We start from the raw sequence: 16,909 nt of genomic DNA, 5'->3' as shown, positions 1-16,909 counted from the left end.
CAATATGTTTTTTTAATATGACTAAATATACATCTAGGAACAAAGAATATAATCATACTTACCGGACAGAGGACTCTATACAGGGGAAGTATGACTCTGAAAAAGATTTGGGGATCATGGTGGATAATCAGCTGAAAATGAGTTCCAGGGGTGACTCTTTGGCCAAAAGAGCCAATACAGTCCTGAGATGTATAAAACAAGGGAATCTTGAGTAGGAGTAAACAGGTTATTTTACATCTGTATTTGGCACTGTGCAACTAGTGCTGGAATACTGAGTTCAGTTCTGTTGTCCACGATTTAAGAAGGCTGTTGATAAATTGGCGAGGTTTCAGGGGAGTGCCACAAAAATGATTTAAGGATTAGAAAACCTTCATTATAATGATATCAAGTATCAGAGGGGTAGCCGTGTTAGTCTGGATCTGTAAAAGCAACAAAGAATCCTGTGGCACCTTATAGACTAACAGACGTTTTGCAGCATGAGCTTTCGTGGGTGAATACCCACTTCTTCAGATGCATCTTCTTCTTGCATCTGAAGAAGTGGGTATTCACCCACGAAAGCTCATGCTGCAAAACGTCTGTTAGTCTATAAGGTGCCACAGGATTCTTTGTTGCTATTATAATGATAGACTCTATTTAGCTTAACAAAGAGAAGGTTAAGAGACAGTTTGATTGCAGTCTATAAATAACTAAATGGAGAACAAATAGTTAATAATGCACTCTTCAGTTCAGCAGATAAAGGTATAAACATGATCCAATAGCTGGAAGTTGAAGCTACAGAAATTTAGATTGGAAATAAGGTTATACATTTATAACAGAGCAATTAACCACTCAGATAATTTACAAAGGGTCGTGGTGTATTTTCCATCACTGGCAATTTTAAAATAAAGATTGGATGCTTTTCTAAAATGTATACTCTAGAAATTATTTTGGAGAAGTTCTGTGTTATAGAGGAGGTCAGACTAGATGGTCCTGTCTGGCTTTGAAATCTATAAATTTCTTGGGCAAATCATCTAATATTTCTGTATTTCAAATCCCCATCTACAAATTGAGATAATAACATTTCCTTATTTCCAATGGTTGTTGTAAGTGTCAATTTATCATTAAAATGTGTGAGGATCTGAGATATGATGGTGGTGAGTACCCTGAAAGTACTCAGATAAAAAGACAAATATGAAAGATGGTCAAAACCAAATTTTTTCTGGATCTACATGGTGCAGTGCATGATGTAGATAAGTTGTAAAGAAAATATTGGCCAGGAAGGATTGAAGTGAGTAGAATAAGACACGCTGCATTTTTATTGAAATACAACAGTGTGACAGATATGCAAAGCAGGATGAGAAAAGAAAAGGGTGATATGATCCACAGAAGAAAGAGTATGAAGATAGTGAAGGACTATTAATCTGAACCTTTGCCACCAGGTTCTCATATAAAAAGTATGTTTATGAGAGAGAAATACAGAAATGTGGGTGTTCCTCAAAATAAAATGTTAAAAATGGAGCAATTAAGCAGAATAAAATTTAGAGGGCGGGGGGAGAGAGAAATGAACGAAGAAACATAAAACAAGGGGAGGGACATCTTCAAGTTGTTACAAACTATGAAGTTAAGCGTATGCTTATGTGCATTGCTGGAACAGGGCCTTCTTTTGCAAGTAGTCCCCTTGATTTCAGTAGGACAAATTAGCACTAATCGTGAGCAATGGTGGCAGAGCCGTCTCTGTGGCTTTAGTAATGAAAAAATAATATTTATGAGAAATCCAGGCAGTCTTTTTTCTGACTTCTTTGGGGACTTCTCTCCAGGTTTTTTCAGAATCAGGTGAGTTTGGTTATCTATTATTCATAAGTGTTTTGTTAGTTTCTGCAGGCAAACGGTCTGATTGCTCTCTCTCTCTCTCTCTCTCTTAGATTGTGTTTCACCTTGTTCTTCTTCAAGTGCTTCATTGTGTCCATTCCCATGTAGGTGTGTGCTCGTCCCAAGCACCACCACCGGAAAGTTTTCCCCTCCCTGGTATCCATCGAGTCAGCTCTGGTGCCTCCTGGAGTCACACGCTCAGGGCGCTGGTATAAAGAGTCCTGCCAACCTCTCAGTTCCTTCTTACCGCCCATGATGGTTGCTGGAACTACAGCTTGTCCTAGCATTTTGCAAGTACTCCTTTGATTCTTTTATTGTATATAGTTATCTTTATTTGTAGTTGTTAAGTTTCAGTTGTTAATTCAGTTAGCTAGTTAGGATAGTGAACGCCATTCAGCAGGGTTAGTCCCTCCTAGCACCAGGGTATGCCTTAGTCTCTGAGGTTTAAGTCTTTTGCTTCATTCCACAAGCCCATGCCTGTCAGTGACCCCTATTCCAGTTGCCTTAAGTGCCTGGGGGAAGCTCACATACAGGAGTGCTGCAAGATCTGCAAAGACTTCAGGCTTCGCACCAAAAAAGACAGACACTAGGCTTAGGTTTCTCCTCATGGAGGCAGCACTTTGTCCTCCCTCAGAGCCGAGTCACTCTGACTTGGCACCAAGTACTTCTGCCTCAATAAGAAGCACCCCAGCTTCTCTTAGGGAGACTCAGTAATGATCCAGATCTCCAGTGCCTAAAAAGGATGCTCCTTCTATTTCTCGGGACTCCCAGCATTGTCTGTCATCCCCAGTGCCAAAGTAGATCACTCCAGCAGGGGACTCTCAGCACTGTTCTCCATTACCAGTGCTGAGAAAGAAGCAGAAGAAAATGACAGAGGGCGATCTCCAACTCCAAGTTTCGTGAGGCAAAGAGATGTGATGACTGTGTCCAGATGGTGCTGGCTTGGTGAGTGTACAGATGCCAGCAACACCACATACAGCAACCAATTCCTCCCTGGGATCACAATTTGGTATTGGCAAGAGTGACAGGCCCTACATTTGAGCTATTGGCAACATGCTCGCTTCTCCAACTGACATGTAAGGTGGCTTTCTTGGTGGCCATTACTTCTGCCAGAAGGCTCTCGGAGATACAGGCCCTTACTTCAGAACCACCTTATACAGTATTCTTCAAGGACAAGGTCCAATTGCATCCTCACCCTGCCTTCCATGCAAAGGCAGTCTCCCAATTCCATAGTAACCAATCTTACTTCCCGTCTTCTACCCAAAACCACATGCCAACAGAGAGGAACAGAGGCTCCACTCACTGGAAGTTAGACGCGCATTAACCTTCTACATAGAAAGGACTAAATCTTTTTGGAGATCCACTCAACTGTTTGTAGCCATTGCAATAGGATGAAAGTTCTTCCAGTCTCATCGCAGGGAATTTCATCATGGATCACCTTCTGTATGCACTCATGCTGCAACCTAGCACAGGTCCCTGCTCCCCTTGCCCTGACAGCCCATTCTACAAGGGACCAGGCATCTTCAGTAGAATTTGTGTCACAGGTTCCTTTCCAGGACATTTGTAGAGCGACAATGTGGTCTTCTGTTCACACTTTCGTGTCTCATTATGCCATTACCCAACAGGCTTGAGATGATGTTGGATTTGGCCGAGAAGTATTACAATCAACATGCCAGTAAACTCTGAACCCTCCACCTGTGTAACTGCTTGGGAGTCACCTACATTGTAATGGACATAAGCAAGCACTCAAAGAACAAAAAATGGTTACTAACCTTCTGTAACTGTCATTCTTTGAGATGTGTGGCTCATGTCCATTCCACCCTCTGTCAGAGTTAGCTGGCAAGAAGGAATGAGGGGTGGGGGCAGGGGCGCCGGGACCCTTTATACCAGTACCATGAGAGCATGACTACAGGGTGCACCAAAGCTGACCCAATGGATATCACCGGAGGCAGTGCTTGTGGTGAGCACACACCTACAGTTGAATGGACATGAGCAACATATCTTGAAGAATAACAGTTACGGAAGGTTAGTAACTGGTTTTTATGTTCCACTGAATTATTCCTGATTTACCCCAGTGTGAGAAGAGAATCAGGCCCAGTATATTTTAATTTTTACCAGTTTCTAACTGAAATGAATATACAGTAAGCATCTATCTTCATCTTTGATATATTCAACTATACTGCAATTGGCTAAAAATGAAGCTTGGAAAAAGTTTGAATAATCTAAGAAATATTCTTAAAAGTAGATGGTAGAAGAGAAAAGTGGCTTTTAAGAGGCTCTAGAATAGGACTTCTTTCAGTAGTAGTGCAAAACAAATTAAGCTTTTAAAGCATTGGTTAGGTTTATGTGTCTGGGAGTATTTCCCCCCCCAATAATTTTCCTGGTAAAGGTGGACTTTTAGTGTACAAGTCTATGATTTAGTGATTTCAACAGTGAAGAAGCCTATGGCCTTTGCAAAATCTGTGATTTTTCACAGCATTACCATTTCTAACTCTGTTCCTAACTACAGTAGTACTCTCCCTACTGAATTAAGATTCCTGACTTTAGAGTGACTCTGACTTTTCTATAAGCAATGTATCATAGATTACATTTTGGTTGCTCACCATCACTTAAATGAAATTGTATTTATATAAATCATTAAATTTAAAAATGAATGTGGCCTGGACTTTGTTGCATGAAGTGTGACATGTTCAAAGCACATGAAAGTTCAACAAATTTATCTTCATACATAGGTCTAAAAGACAATGGATACATGGAGATCTGTATTGAAGGAGGGTGTTTTGTTTTTGCATGTTAACTGAAAAATCAAGTTTAAACCATTCTACTAGTCTCTGTGCCTAGTTAATACATTTTGAAAAGATTTTAAGTTATATGCTCAACTCTAGCAAAGATGTAAAGATCATATAAAAAGCTATGGAATATAAAACAGCTTTTTCTAGTTCATAGGAAATAGTCTGGAAGCTTTGTAAACACTGAAAGCTAAGCTAAAACCAAAATGTCTCTACTTAGTACTTTCGGGTTACTTATCAATTACATATGCAAACACAGACTGTTTTTTACGGATCTTACTTCTAAATGAGCTTCTGTTTCTGGTTGAAAACTATATCTTTGTACGCTTCAATACTGTACAATTCAGACTCAGTGAGCTGGGATTTTTTTGCCTGATATCATTAAAACTTTTAGGCTTGCCTTATCCTTTGTCATCCCAACTAGTTTTCTTTATCAGACATGGGGGGGGATCAGCCTTTCTTGGTAGTATTGTGGTCTTTTACTTCCTACCTCCCTCATTGTGTTTACAGTGAATGCACTGTTTGTATATATAGAGAGGCCATCAGAAACTCCACAACTTACTGGAGTTTAGTCTATCAAGAGCTGGTTGTAAACAAAGATGAAAAAAAGCCACTTCCTTTGCTCAGGAGTTTTTCATGGTGGCTAGATGCGTTGTTTAGTGACTCTAAACACTCTTCTTGCAATGTATTGCTGATTTCGTAACCATTCAAACATCATAAACAATCTGTAGTATGTAAGGCATGATTGTCTAATATAATACTTATAAAGAATCATTTCTAGCTTCAGTTTTAAGTTGTCTGAAGTCCACTCTTAATACTACAAAATATTTGCACTTGTATTCATGCAGTTTGTGACAAAACTCTGGTTGACAGCAATGGGAATTGAATATGCAGGTTTACGGCACAGTTATAATGCATTACATTTTAAAGCAAAACTGGCATTTCTGAAACCGCTGCTGGCTAATGCCATGTTGCTGAAAGAAAGCAACATCATTTGGGATTTTAGCAGTAAGGCAACTCTGTGCAGAAAAATGTGACCTACTTTCCATCTTGTGTTTTCCCAGGTTCAACATCAAAAGAAGAACATTGCAGTTTAAATATTAAAGATCTGATTTTCAAAGTTGCTTAGCACTTTTGATAAGCAGGACATGAACATTTTGCTTAAATATTAAACCAATGTTATGGTACATCAGAATGCAAATTAACTGAGCCCCTCACATTGAGCATCTATATTTTTGATCTTCCCTCTGATATTACCTTTTCAGTAAGATAACTGGTATCAAAACTATTTTAGGCTCAAGAATGCTATTGTATTTTCAAGCCCATTTCACAGGTTATGCACAGTGATTGGTGATGAATGAATCTTAGAACTTTCAATGCATTATTAATGATTCATTTTTCCCTCAAGTAGGGCATTTTACAAAGACTGCTGTGAAAGTTTACATTCTGAGAAGACTCAGCATTTAACTTATTTTAATTCTGAATGTTTGTTGCTGTTATAGGAATTTAAATGAGGCTGATTTTTTTACCCATATGAGCACTAGTGTGCCATGTGCAGCTTACACAGCACAGTACAGCACAGCTCATGGTATTGTTTTTAAGTTTCATGGCCATCGGCTGAATGACACATGTGTTAGGGTAGTCATTTCAAGAATCATGTGTTCGCCTTGGGAGGAGGGATAGCTCAGTGGTTTGAGCATTGACTTGCTAAACCCAGGATAGTGAGTTTAATCCTTAAGGGGGCCACTTAGGGATCTGGGTCAAAAATCAGTACTTGGTCCTGTTAGTTAAAGCAAGGGGCTGGACTTGATGCCCTTTCAAGGTCCCTTCCAGTTCTAGGCAATTGGTATATCTCCAATTATTAAGAAATTAAACTCTTTTTCTTCATCTCATTTAGAAGGTTGGCATTCCTTGGCCCAGTTTCCCCTCCTATGTGGGAGAAAAACTCTACAAGGATCTTTATATGAAATTTCCCCAAATCATTGCCTGGGAAGTGGTATTAGTTGCCACTTGGTGGAATGAGTTGTGGTCTACCTGGAGAATCCAATGGATTGGCCAAGTACTGAATGGATCCCATAGGATGTGCAGAAGGAAAATGCTATCAGTGGGAAGGCCCCGTATCTCTGTCTTTGGGACCCCCATCCCCTCTGGTATCCAGGCAGGTAAATGTAATCCTTCTGGTAAACATTTTGTTCATTCCTGTATTCCATTATTGTGGAATATACACAGTAGTTGTCACTATTACAATATAGTACAAAAATTATTAGTAACTATGGAGGATGTGATCATGTAATTACAAATTATCATATCAGATCCCGGGCAAAATAATAGAGTTAAATAGAGTTTTAATTAAAAAATTAAAGGAGGTAATCTAATTAATGCCAATCAAAATGGGTTTATGGAAAATAAATCCTGTCATACCAACTATGTCTTTCTGGTGAGATTACAAGTTTCTTTGATAAAGATAATAGTGTTGATGTTATGTATTTAGACTTCTGTAAGACATTTGACAAGGTACCACAAGAATTTTTGATTAAAAAACTAGGAAGATATAAAATTAACATGGCACACATTAAATGTATTAAAAGCTGGCTAACTGATCGGTCACAAAATGTAATTGTAAATACGGAATCATCATTGAATGGGTATGTTTCTAGGGGGGTCCTGAAGGATTGGTTCTTGTCCCTAAGCTATTTAACATTTTTATGATCTGGAAGAAAACATTAAATCATCACTAATAAAGTTTACGAATGATACAAAATTGGGGAAGTGGTAAAAAAAATAAAGAGGACAGATCACTGGTACAGAGCAATCTGGATTGCTTGGTAAACAAGCAAACAATATGCATTTTAATATGGCTAAATGCAAATGAAGACATCTAGGAACAAAGAACTTACACCATGGGCAACTCCACACTGAGAAGCAGTGATTCTGAAAAGGATTTGGGGGTTGTGGTAGATAATCACTTAACATGAGCTTCCCAGTGTGAAGCTGTTGCCAAAAGGGCTAATACAATCCTTAGATGCATGAACAGGAGGAGAATCTTGACTAGGAGTAGAGAGGTTATTTTACCTCTGTATTTGACACTGATGTGATGAATATGAGGAGTCAAGAAGTACTTCCATGAGGAGCAAATATTTTATAATGGGTTCTTAAACCTAGCAGAGAAAGGTATAACATGAACCTGGAAGTTGAAGCTGGACAAAATCTGACTGGAAATAAGGTGTATGTTTTGAATTGTGAGAGTAATTAATCATTGGGACAACTTAGTCTGGGTTCTAGTGGACTGTCAACCACTTACAATTTTTAAATTGAAATTGATTATTTTTCTAAAAGATACATTCTAGGAATTATTTTACTGAAGTTCTATGGCCTGTGTTATACAGGAGATCAGACTAGTAGATCACAGTCGTCCCTTCTGGTCCTGTGAATCTTTTCAGGTACCATACAAGGCAGACCGGTCTACAATTCTCTGGATCTTCTTTGTTCCCGTTTTTCAAAGATAAATACTATATTTTCCCTTCTGGGACCTCCCTCATTCTCCAAAAAAAAAAAAAATTTGCTAATTGTTTGGAGATTGCTTCAGCTAGTATTTAAGTACCGTATAATGAATTTCATCAGGCCTTTCTGACTTGAACATATCTAACTTATCTAAATATTCTTTAACCTCTTATTTTCCTTTTCTGGCTTGTGTCCCTTTCCCCTTGATGTTAATATGAATTGTGTTTATTATCTGGTCAGTTAGTCTTTTTTAGTGAAGACTAAAGAAAAATAGGCATTAAACCAAGGGTGGGCAACCTGCAGCCTGTGGGCCGCATGCGGCCCGCCAGGGTAATCTGCTGGCAGGCCACGAGATGGTTTGTTTACATTGACCGTCTGCATGCATGGCCACCCGCAGCTCCCAGTGGCCATGGTTCATCGTTCCTGGCCAATGGGAGCTGCGTGAAGCAGCGCAGGCCGCAGGGATATGCTGGCCGCCACTTCCCACAGCTCCCATTGGCCAGGAACAGTGAACCGCAGCCACGGAGAGCTGCAGGCAGCCATACCTGGGGATGGTCAATGTAAGCAAATTGTCTGGTAGCCTGCCAGTGGATTACCCTGAAGGGCTGTATGCAGCCCGTGGGCCGCAGGTGGCCCACCACTGAATTAAACACTTCAGCCTTCTTGATGTCATCTGTTATTAGCACCCCTGTCCTACTAAGTAGTGGGCTTACACTTTCATCTTTCTCTTACTCTTAATGTATTTATAGGACCTCTACTTATTGCCTTTTATGTCCCTTGGTTGGTGTAATTCATTTTGTGCCATAGCCTTTCTGATTTTGTCCCTACAGGCTTGTGCTACTCTTTTGTACTCCTCATTAACAATTTGTCCATATTTCCACTTCTCAGAGGATTCATTTTTGATTTTCAGGTCATTAAAGAGCTCCTGCTGGAGCCATGTTGGCCTCTTACTATACTTCCCTTGAATATTGTCTCTTTAAGAAACTGCCGTCTCCTCTCAATCCCTATTTCCCTTATATTTTCTTCCCATGGAACATTACCTACTAGTTCTCTGAGTTTGTTAAAGTCTGCTGTTTTCAAAGTCATTGTTCTTATTCTGCTGCTCTCAGTCCTTCCTTTCCTTAGAATCATGACATCTATCTTGTCATGGTGGCAGCCAGAGCACAACTCAATGCACCAATCAGAAGGCTTTGGGGCATTTTTTGTCCTGGAGTCACTGTTGCAATTTGGATTGTATTTCCAGGAGTCTGCCCTAGCTCATTGAGGAAAGATGGACAGAGCTCACAAACTATCAGTGAACCCCAAAGGGGTTAAAGACATTTCAATAAATTATAATTGAATGTTGCCATTGCCTTTAATAGAGGAAGGAGCAGACCTTGGGCCTGATGTCTAGAAGTGTATAATACTTTCTGTGGGGCTTGTGGGTTCTCAGGAGCTATAGAAATGAGGCCCTTGATGAACTGGAGGAGCAGAGTTACATGGAAGTTCAGTCAAAATAGTTCAGCTTTACTTGAAATTGCAGCTGTGAGGAGGGCAGGTAATCGCTGTTAACGTATTTTATTATTTCACAGTGATTAGTGATCTATGTCAGAGTTTTGTTCTGTCAATGCAAGTCTATTCAAGTACTTAATAAAATATATTTCCCTTCAAGATGGTAAACAATCTGTGCACTTGGAATCAAAACAAAAACCACACATTTTGAAGTTTAAAAAACTTCCTTTAAAGGAAGTAACCCCTAGACTATTACATAAATTAGAGGAAGAATAGATGCTTTGATTTTTCCAGGAATAAGGATGTCTGAATTTCCCCCAAACAGGTTGAGGACTGGAAAGAGCTATGCAGCTGGGCAGGATGTAAAGCAAGCGATCACAGGAGTGACAATAGGAATGAAGTAAGAAATGCTGAAAGGCATGAAAATAGCACTAGAATAAATGGTTAATTACTGTAGGTGCCCAGGAAGAATGTAGTAAATGTAAGAAAACTAAATATTTTCTTTCATATACTATATAGTGGTGACTGTTGTTTGAATACCAGTCTGTATACACTTGTGTAGGCTTTTGAATCCAGTTTAAATAGTTCTGTGTGATTTGCCTTAGAACTGAAAATGTTAATGGAAAAGATGTGTTGGTTTCCCTAGGGGTCATGTCAGCAGAGCATTTACATATCGTGTAACATATTCAGCCATTTTTACCATATCCAGAGTTTGCTATATCCATCACAAGGATGAAAGAATGATTATTAACTTAGCCCAGTGTCTACAAACAGATAATGAGGAGCTTGATAGCTGCTTCCTCTCCTTCTGGAATCCCAGATGCACTGAAAAGTAAATGTGTAAATGTGGCATATCTCCATCTGAAAAGTTAAAACAGATTCTGACAGATGGGATCAGGCGCTTCCTTTTAACCTTTGGCTTCTGAGCTATTTCTTTGAAGTCATTCTTGCTACAGGTAGTGAAAGCTGCGTGTGTGTTATTTTAGTTATTTCTCTTTCCCAAGTAGGAAGTAGCTCTTCCACAACATGTGCATTTTTTTAAGGTCTGATTTATATGCTTTGTTTGTTTTACCATTCTGTTCTCCTCCTTTCTTTGCAGAAAAATATTTCTGGTGCATACCTTTGTCTCAGTTGCTTCCTATTCTTTATAAGAACTACAAAACTTTTTTGGAAGGAAAATCAGACGTTACTGAAATGTAAGCCAGATATTCAAACTAGCAAACTCTCATTTAATCTTTGAAACTGTTAATCCTGATTAACTCCCCCCGCCACCCGGATTGTTTTAAACATTTATTTTTAGGAACCTTATTTTTTGGAGGTGGGAGGGGGAAGGGGAAGAAGTAACCTTTTTTAAAAAAGATGCTTGTTTACCAGCTTCAAGTATCAACCTTCCTTGCCAAAAAGAACATAATCACATAATCTATTATTCTTAATAAAACATCTGTGAATTTTTTCCAGTTGAAAAAAATGGAATTTCACAGTTATAACGCAACCTGCTGAAGTTAGCAATGGAATATATGAAACAGATAGACAGATAATACAACGGAACAGACATTAACTGGATTGTAGGATGAGAATGAGCTATAGTTTGATTTCTATTTCCTGAGTTTCTTAGGCAGCAGACGTCTTCTGCCACTCCTTGAGTTCACTTATAGCCTAAGAAGGTAATGTGAACAAATTTCTCCAAGAACCAAAACTTACATTCCCTGCACATCTTATGTTGGGTTCAGTGTTTAAGATCTTCTCTCATATATATATTTTTATAGCATGGTTTGCAAAGTCTATTTAGGGCTGTCTGAATTGTGCAGGATAGTAGACTATACTGTACAGAAGATATAAACAATTTAATGATGTGCTCTGGAATAGATATAATTTTTTAAAATAATTTTTTTTTATTTGCCTCTTATTGTAAATTAGAGAAATATATCTATAATATAAAAATACTGGTAAAGCACACCAATTTACTGATTGGAGCCAACTATTTTCTATTCTCAAAAGAAGTTTACATTACCTTATGGATACATATGTATAGCCTACACTTGATTGCTCCCAAGATATTAGAAAAAAAAATCTCAAAATAACATAACGTGCATTTTAAAACATCTGTTACTGCTGGTGTCTTTAGGGGGAACAAATATGTTAACTCACCCACTGGTCAATAGGAACTTAGTGTGCTAAACAGTCACACACCAGCAGATGTATAATAAGGGCCAGCAGGCTGGAAATTTTTGGCTACTGCCTCTGCCTCAGTAACAGGAGATGAACAGCTCCTGGCATAGGCTGTCTAAATATTTCTTTGTCATTCTTTATATGAGGCCCGCATGGTTTCAATAGTCAAGACTGCACTTTGTGCCTTTAAAAGCATCCATATTCCATCATCTAAGTTTCAATGTGTCTTTTACACAAGCAATGCTTTTGCGCTGAGTTATTGGAGGTAGAGATTGTCTTTTGGTTTTACATATTTTCAAATTGCGTTTTCACACTCTCTAGGAGTGCTCAAGCAAAAGTGAGGTTCTGCCTAGGTATTTAGAGCTTCTATCCCTTATGAATGAGATCAAATAAAATAAAAAAACAGCATAACCTAAAGTTATCTGCATAAGGTATTCGAAAGACACCACTTTTATTTTAAGTAGTAAATATCTAACTTTGTGGAAAATATAGGGTTGGTAATTTGATATTTTGCACAAAGGCATCCTTTTGACAACATTTGACTAACAATTGAATGGGGTGATAACTTCTGTCAAACATGCCAGTTATTTAATTTTTTTCTCATTTTAACTTTTTTCAAACCCAATTGTTATCTGTAGAATAACCCCTCTCCTAAGATGACTGAAATGTCATCTGTGGCACAAGAGTATTGTGCCTTGGATATATTTGAAGGGAACACTATCAAGAGATTGCTAACATTCCAGACAGAGTAGATCTGGATCAAATGTGGGTGCAGATGCATAACTGCTCATTAGGGCAACATTAAAGTGAACAAATATAATTAGTGGATCGATCCAGTTTCTTATATGGCACATATCACCAAAGTACCTGAGCACATCCCATGACTTAAAAGATGACAATACTTTCCCTTGCTTCCCTCCCTGCCATCCAGAAGGCTTAGGGGGTTCAGTGGCTTATTTTTAATGAATCTATGAGGATTAGGGCACTGTTGTGGGAAAGCTGGAGTTATGAGGTGGGTTTTGTATACCTTGGTATCATCTGAAACAATCAGAGACCGAGCACTAGGCTAGAGGAGGTTTTGAGAACATGAACAGGAATAAAGCTAATATTTCAAAATTTGCAACTTATTTTAAAAAGTGTTCAGAAGATCTGAGTATCCAAGCAATACAATTTAGTCTTGTATTGAATATACTGTACACTGGATACTCAAGAAAGTTTTACCACTGGTGTGCACTCTCTCTCTCTCTCAAGTGTAAAACTACTAGAGGTAGCAGAAGCTATATGCACACTATGTAGGAATGTCCAAAGGCATGGGTGGCGCATATGAGAGGCTTGGGAAGGTGCCCCAAAATAAAAATGGCTGACCATGCAGGGAGCAAATGCCAGATACAGGTCAATTCCCTTTGGAAGTGCACTGGCTTGCTGCCTTTGTGCCCTAGCTGTAGGAGTGCTAGAAGCACCCTGGAAGTGGGGGAGCCACTGGCAGCCATACTGTGGTCCTGTCCCCCGCTCTGCCCCTCCCCTTAAGAGCGAGCAACAAGGGGGAGGGTATGGAAAGGAGCAAGCAGTGGACAGGGGTGGCTCCAGGTACCAGCACGCCAAGGTATCTTGGGGCATTACCAAAATGATGATAATAATTGGCCTTACCATAATAAATCATTTGCACAAACACATAACCCCAGCCTGTTGCTCACTCAGTCACACACACACATAAAAAAAATGAACTATAAACAAAGCAAATTATTTTTCCAACAGACTGAGAAGAAAGAGAAAGGGAAATTGTTATTATTATTGTTATGAGGGCCATAAAAGCAGATAGATTGACAGCAAATTACTATGTTTCAAAAGAACAACTCCTAGAGAACAACATAATGTCAGTGCTGGCTGTCAATCTGAGCAGGTGAGGGGGACTCTTGGCAACAAGTCTTTCCCTTCACCACTTAGTAAGCTTCTAAAAGTCCAAGAAAGATTGTTCTTCATGTAGCAAAGAGCTGATGAGCTTGAGGCCTATGGTACATTTGATTACTAGGAGCAGTGAGCATATGACACATCCATAGAATTTCAAGAAGAAGATTCTGGAAGCAAAGTTTGTCATTTGGTCACTGAAACAAGCATTCAGAAAGCCTTTATTAGGCCTTAGTGGGATACTGTGTGGTATATTTGAAAATATACTTGGTGCTGGTAAATTACCTCAAAATCAACCACCTCCGTTTTATAGTTGTTATTAATTGATACATTTTTTAAAATGCTTTGAATGGTTGTTATTGTATAAGGAATCTTTCTCATTTCAACTTACTATCCTCAGAGCTTCTAAAACAAAGTATAGTTTTGTAACTAGAGCTGGATAAGTACTGCCAAACAGTATTGACAAATGTTCAGACTTTAAATTGCTTGTGAATTTGCTACAACAATCTCTTTTATTTGCATTGAGTGAGCTTTAGTTCACAGTAAGAGAAAATGTTTTCAGTTTTTCTGCAAATATGTATTTGTAAAAGTGTTTGCACTGAAACTGTTTGTTTAACTAACCTGAAAGATTTATGGGGGTTTGGGACTCATCCAGTCACAGAGCAGAAACAATACTATGTGACTTAATTAACTAGTGGCACAGCAAGAATAGCAGATTATAAATAGCAAATGCTCCAAGCAATAGTTGCAGGTTGAAATGCTGTCTCCATTGAAGTCAAGGGCAAAACTCACATTAACTTAAGTGGGGCCAGGATCTCCCATAAGTTGAACAGTTAGTGAGCAATCCATATGCGGAAGTATGTTGGCATAAAAAATTCTTTGTACAATTTGAAATAACATCAACAAAATAATAAAAACCAAAGCAGAACAAAAAATGACCTTATTCATGAATAAATCATTCATTGAGATGAGTTTATGGAACTGTCACTTTAACCATGTGATCCCCATTGACTTTTTGATGGGGTTTAATGGCTAAAGCCCTGCCCAGTGTTGCGAAAACTCAGGGATCCAAGATTGTTTGATGTATTTGCCATAACATAATATGCCTGGAAGCCCTGCTGGCACATATACAGTACAGCACTATCCAGCAGCATTAAGTCAGAAGCAATTCATCATGCAGCAGTGGTATTTTGCTGGTGGCCAATACAGAATCACACAATTAGAGGTGGAAAAAAAACCTGTTATATCACCATGTCAATCCTCAGCTAATGGTGGTTTGTTCCCTACAACACATTCTTGAGTATTTTGTCAAGTCTAATTTTTGAATGACTCTACTTATTGTGTTTCTATTACTTCCAGTGGGAGACCAGTCCTAAGTCTAATAGACCTAACTACAATTTTTCCCCTGATATTCAATCTAGATTTTCTTTTGCCCAATTTAGTCCCACTTTCTACTAGTTATTGTCCCTTTGATGACACTCAACAATTCTTCTCCATCCTTGAGTTAACTCATTGGGAGGGGAGCTGCAACAAGGATGAAGCCTGTAAAGAGAAACTGACATAAATCATTGTGAATGGGGAAACTTGTGGGAACTACAGTGAACAGGTATTAAACCCTTGGATCAGTGACACTTGCAGCCTCTTTATCTTGCAGACAAGATGGGCAGAAGAGATAGGAAATTCAAAACTAAAGTTTCTCAAAAAATTTCATCGGTGGCTGCTTTTTCCCATTCTGGTAATTCTAGTGTATACAGCACACCGGTATCTAGGCACTAACATATTTTTTCTTATTAACTACAGTACAATGTTCTCTGCACAAGAATATTACTACTACCCTTTCAAAAGGGTTGTTAAATTTTATGAGGGCAGAGGCATGTATAAGAAGATACAGATCAAGTTTATTTGTTTAAAATCACACCAAGAAGGTGTGATATATTAAAAGTAGAGAAGATGAATTGTTGATCTGTTGATCGGAGAAGGGGCTGTAGCAAAAATCTACTCCACATTTCCCTAACCTTTAGAACAGGTTCAGAATCCAAACAAGGATCTGGATCTAAATTTCACACATTACTTCCATCTCTGTAGTGAGTTGAACCAATCCCCCTGGCTCCGAACACCTCCACATTTGGAGGGGAAGGTGCTTTAGAATCCAGAGATCCTGGGAAGAAGATGAGAGAGACACAGAATGAACCACTTGTGACAGATGTTAGAATAGAATAGTACATGAAATCCAGTTCCAAATTTCATGTCTGTCTCCAGTTGTATAAGATTCTAAGCCAAACATTGGATTCAAAGCCACTCTCTGAAATCTTCAGGGTGGGATGAGGGAAAGTCAGAATCCAGATATGGATCAGAGTTCTGTGCTCAGAGCCATCACTAATGCTGAGGCTAAAACAGTATTAGAGCTGTGTATTTATATGCAATGCTCGTAATCCCAAACAACACTAATGCTGTTTTACTCAAGTCTTTGATGTTGATAAGAGAGAGGCTCATGCCAAGTCTGGCACATCAGAGTTGAATGGTACAATGGCAGCAGCCGCAACCGCTTTGTTCTGCATGAAGGCTTACATGTTGAGAAGAGATTGTGATTACATTTGTGAACAATATAAAAACATTTTCAGAAGTCATCATGCTGTTTCATGTCAATTATTTGTTGAGCAAGGCTAACTATCTACCAGCTGACAGTTTTCAAACCAGCAGGAAATGAACCAAGATCCCCCCCTCCCTTTATTGCAGAGAATGTAACTAGGAATGTTCCGCTGTTGACAGAGTTCTCTAGAAATCATTCTACTATATGAGCTAGCTAGAAATAATGATTCCTGGCCCTCCTTCTTGGTTTGGGCTGACTTAACTTGCAGCAATTCTTATATTGCAAAATGAAATATTAAAAGAAACAGCTTTATTTTGGTGAACAGCAAGTTAGAAAACCTAGCGAAGTGTTTATATTCTTACCCCTCAATAGTTACATCATCCCTATCCACTCACATGTAGGAGCTGTCCAAAACTTGGCAGGTTCAAGATTTGATCAACGTGGGCTGCAACAGTAGTTTGCATTGAGTTTCAAGGATAAAAACAAAAACTCTTTTAAAATGACAAAATTTCACCTGGTTTCAGGACTAAACTCTAAATGGATACTGAAATCCATACTTAAAATGGATCTATGTTTGGTCATAAGTATATATTTAAATTAAACATCTTGAATACCA

General features: G+C 38.7%; 1 long non-coding RNA gene across 1 annotated transcript in view; it reads left to right on the top strand.

The window, feature by feature from the left end:
- The window catches only part of LOC123366974, a 52,930-nt gene that overhangs the window by 15,752 nt on the left and 20,269 nt on the right, over positions 1–16,909 (top strand). The window contains exons 3-4 of the long non-coding RNA XR_006578244.1: positions 9,955–10,029; positions 10,729–10,825. This is a non-coding gene — a long non-coding RNA (uncharacterized LOC123366974). The remainder of the gene's footprint in view (positions 1–9,954; positions 10,030–10,728; positions 10,826–16,909) is intronic.

Source organism: Mauremys mutica, chromosome 1, assembly GCF_020497125.1.
Source record: "Mauremys mutica isolate MM-2020 ecotype Southern chromosome 1, ASM2049712v1, whole genome shotgun sequence".
Classification (NCBI taxonomy): domain Eukaryota; kingdom Metazoa; phylum Chordata; order Testudines; family Geoemydidae; genus Mauremys; species Mauremys mutica.
The sequence above is the reverse complement of the archived record's forward strand: the minus strand, read 5'-3'. Positions and strand labels throughout refer to the sequence as shown.